Here is a 4,841-nt window from a genome sequence, read left to right on the forward strand (position 1 = left end):
GGACGGAGGGAGCCATCTTTCTTCAGGACAATGTGTAAGGGTGATGACCATGGGCTTGAGTCCTTTTAGCAAAGGCCCATTTCTTCAATTTCGTCGAATGTCTGTTTGGCGGCTGCCATTCGATCTGGTGCCAGACGTCTGAATTTTGCGAAGACTGGGGTTCCCGTCGTCTTGATATGGTGATAATTACCGTGTTTCGCAGGAGCCGTGGGCATTTCGCAAAGTTCTGGATGGAAATCTTCCGGGTACGACTTGAGGAGGTGGGCGTAGGTACCCGTGGGTGCTCTGATGTGGAGAACGATGTTGATGTGGTGGGTTGAAGAGGTGTCGACAAGTACGAGTCTGCGTTGACCAATTTTCGGTGGGTGATATCGACCAGATGGTGGAAATGAGAGAGGAAATCCATACCGATGATTGGCAAGGTGACGTCAGCAACGAGAAACTTCCAATTAGATTTACCGTTTCTAAACAATAATGTGAGGTTCTCGTAACCATAGGTGGGTATTGTAGTTCCATCGGCAGCTACCAGGCAGACATCGGCAGACTTAGACAGACTGCGTCGTGTCTTGAAGAGTTCCCTTGGCAAAAGAGAACGACAAGCACCCGTGGCTACAAAAATCACAGGCCCGTTCCTGCACCATGTAAAAGAAAAGATTAGAAACATGGGAGGCCAACTCCACGAGTGATAGCCTACTTACACATTTTTTAGCCACTGACAATCCATGGCAAATTTCTTCGCGGCAGCCCCAAATCTGAAGTGGAAGTAGAAAAACTGCAGCCGATGGGCGGCAGTAAGTGGCTGTAGAAGTCGTTGGTTGGGGCGCGAGCGAGTGGTTTGTGATGGGTTACTTTGTCTCTGCTCCGGCACGTCACGGGGTAGGCATGTGTGTCCTACGGCATTCACGTCAGCTTCGGTTGACGTTGAATAGGTGTCCTCTTCGTCAGGAGTGGATGTGTTGATGGAGGTCATGAAGGTCGGGAAGCGGCTGTCTATAAGGGCGTTGGCTTTGGTCATCAAGTCCTTTATGGGTAAATTATCAATATCGGGTATGGCAAGGCATACAGGTTTGGGTAAACGGCGTACCCAACGGGCACGAAGTAAGCTCAACTCACGAGGAGCGCCGTCTGCGGCAGATTACAAGCGAACGATACTGGTCATTTCCCTGAGGGCGAGCAAAGCCCTTTAGTACCGCAATGGTTGTTGAGAGAGTTGAAAAAGCTTTGGTATACGGGTGGCTGGAGATGGCAAGTACTGCTGCAGAAGGTATGTTTTGAGGGCATCATGTGCTATTGGGGTGTCTCCTTATTCACAAAGCCAGTCAGAGATTTCCTGGAAGGTGTCCTCGGGTATCGCCGCGAGAACATAATCTGCTATGGTGGTTGAGCTAGTCACGCCCTTGATGTGGAACTGGACTCCTGCACGCTGAAACCAAGCAAACGCCTCTCCGCTGGCGAATGACGAAAGTTTGAAGGGGGCGGCACCAACTTCCATGGAGTCCGCCATAGTAACAGTTGGGGGGGGGGGGGGAAGAGGCGGGAGGAGCGAGTCGACTTCCGGGGTCACCAATGTGACGGGCTAAGAGTAAGTTGCGACTCAAAGGCGAGATGAATGCAACTGAGTGGTTGTTTATAGACACATCGAGTATATATACACACTAGGTCCCAGCAAGGTCACAACATACAACATGCTATTTTTTGTCCAACCGGCAACCGGTTCTGTTAACAGTTAACAATAACAAATAGACAGACAGGTTGATGAAAGTTGCTGTCAGTGCGAGGGGAGAGTGAAGATAGAAAGGATAATATATGCAAAAAAGAGAAATGTTGTTACTATGTACGATCGTGTGACACACGGGTGGTACAAAGGGACGGAATGTCAAAGAGTAATGAATGAGAGAAAAATTGGCCCTCTGCATTCTTCAATAGGTATATTAGAAGACTTTGCATATAACTTACACTTCAGAACTTTGCACAATACTTTTTAAGCAAAAGTACGACAGACTAGAAGTCTAGAATATTAAAGGGTATTTTTTTCTTTACATGGAAGAGGGATGTATTGAGTGTTTTGTATTAAATAATTTTGAGGGAAACTGAAGAGGAATAGTAATCGCTAAACCTTTACCTGGAGAAAGCATATTGATATTGATATAGATGTTCTTAAAAGAATATCAAGTTTTTATAATCCCATTTATTCTGGAATTGAAGTCTTATAACATGAGTAGAACTTATTTAAGAATATATAAGTTTAACAGCACCTTATTGGTGTAGAAGTCGTTTTAGAATGATTGCAGGAAGTTATGAGCGAGCCCTTGGAAGTAGTATTAGCTTTAGCGAGATGGTAGGTTTTTATGGAAAACATTTGGAGCCGAGAAAAAATTTAGGAAGATGCGATGTATTCGGATGCAGCTGGTGGTGAGGAGAAATACCAGAAACTGATTGGAGTGTTTGAGAATAATTCTACAGAGACTTGATCCAAATGGAAAAGAGAAGCTGTTTAAACATAGGCAAAATACAGGGAGATAATGCAGTGGCTAAAAAAAGATATGAAGAATGAAATAAAAGTGACGCAAAACTATGAATTTATGGGGAGATTGTCTTTTATATATCGAGATGATTGGACACGATAATTCATATCCTAAGCATTATTTATTTTCATATAGGCCGCTCATGAAGGGCAGAGGCAAGTAATAGTAGTATTGCCCTAGCAAGCAAGAGAGTGCCATAGAGACTGAACATATATAATATGATCAACGCCGAAGCCCCATCTCCACCTAAGCGAGGACTAGGGAGGGCCAGATAATGGCTGCTGATGACTCAGCAAGTAGACCTAAACGCTCCCCCAAAACACCAATCCTTAGCTCGCAAGGATTATTAGGTTGCAGGCACCAAAAATACTAACTAGTTTTAGTGAGACTCGAACTCCTCTCTGTTGAAAACTAGGCAGAGACTTTACCAATTAGGCTTTTAATGGTAAGTTTTTAGGGAGATTGGGAAGGAGGGCTGCCGGGCACATGAATGTATATTTCGAAAATCATAGCAAATTGAGGCCTGGAAGGAGGAGGCAGAGTATTTATTTAATGGATTGCAGAGAGGTTAGAAAATACAAAAGTTGGTTTTAGATGCCTATAGTAACTAAAGTGCCGCTGATAGAAGAGTGAGAAATTGTAACAATCGATGAAGTTCTTAAGTGAACTTATTGACAAAGTGCATAAGAGAAAATAAGCTATAAAAAATAACTAAAAGTTCGGAACTGTTAGGAAATTGGGAAGGAGCGAACACTCAATAATGATTGTTCAAAAGCTGGAACGAAATTTTACAATCGGTAGCGAGAATGGGAATAGTGCAGCACATGAAAGTGGGTCAGCACAGCTGATTAGATTTTTGTGGGAACATTAGATTTCACTGAATGTAGAAATGAAAGCCGTTTAGTTTTCTTGGAGGACAGTTCCGTTGACGAAAAATAAACGTTTTTTTCCTGTTTTTTAAAAGCTTTTGGTATTTCAATTTTCACCCCTTAGTAAAACGAAAAATTCCCCTTCAGAGCTGTCATGTATAGTAGATCCGGATGGCACTACCCACCCCTTTTAAGTAAAGTACAAGTTAGCTTACATAAAGTGCCGCATTGCGACTGAGGGCTTAGCAATTGAATTGTGAAAAGTATCATATAAAGGGAAATTATTTTCCGGAAGGTAGGACGGAAGGAAAGCCATCCAATGTCTGTATCCTCTATCCTTTTTCTGTTGTCCAGACTTTCTTCCTGATTTTCTAGACTATGTGATATAACGCCTTTACGTAATCAGATTTTCTTTGGGAAAAAATATCTCTTGGGAATAAGAGCCTTACTGTAAATTGCGTGTTTTTATTCGGCAGAAAATCGATGCGTCCGAAACGTTGAATTATTCATGGATTAAGAAGGATTGTTGGAGACGAAAAAAAAAAAAATAAATAAAGAGCGTTAGATATCCCTCTTTTTACTAGAGCGTCCTAGAAGCTTTCCTAATCAGCCTCCTGAGTTTTTACGTTCTTTGTCTTTCGGAAGGGACTCTTCATGATGATATTGCCTCTTTTACTGTTTTTTTTTTTTTTTTTTTTTTTTTTTTGGGGGGGGGGGTCTTGCATCAGACCATCCAAGATGTTTATTCTTCTTGGTAATATGGTTTATTACATTTGATGAAAAATGATAAGAAATTTCTTTTTACAAACCTTCCAGGGTTTTTTTTTTTTTTTTTTAAATCAGACTTATATTATTCTCTTCAGGTTTTTTTGTTGTCACATTTCTATGCTGAACATTCTTTACTTCTAAAAATTATATCACGTGAGTTTCTGGAAAAAAAAATACAATCATTGATAAAGCTTTCTACGTCCATCTAGAAAGCATATTGTATAAATTATAAGGTTCATGACTTTTTTTTTTACACTTTGGTCATGATTTCTTGTTAATGAATATTGATTTCTCAAACTGAGTCTTAGTAAATTTCTAATTTTCAAGACGATACTACGTAAGGAATTCCTTCTATTTACCACAAGAAAGTTAAACCAGAGTGTGCTTGGTCAACCTAATCTGCCATTCGTCTATCAGCACTATGACACTTACATTTGATAACCATCTTAGGTAATATTTTCTTCTGTTAACAAGATCTTCCAATTTTATAAATGTATAAAAGGTCAATTTATACCAAAGTAAAAGCAGTTACATTAAGCAAAATACCTTATTTAGGTTATTTATTGATATTCTTTTTTCCAGTGAGTAGTTTTACATTGCCAGCCTCATTTTCACTACACCCTATAAAAATACAGCAAAATGTTGATATCAAAATTTTATAAACTTGAAGACCTCATCT

Source organism: Palaemon carinicauda, chromosome 1 (assembly GCF_036898095.1).
Source record: "Palaemon carinicauda isolate YSFRI2023 chromosome 1, ASM3689809v2, whole genome shotgun sequence".
NCBI classification, from domain to species: Eukaryota; Metazoa; Arthropoda; class Malacostraca; order Decapoda; family Palaemonidae; genus Palaemon; species Palaemon carinicauda.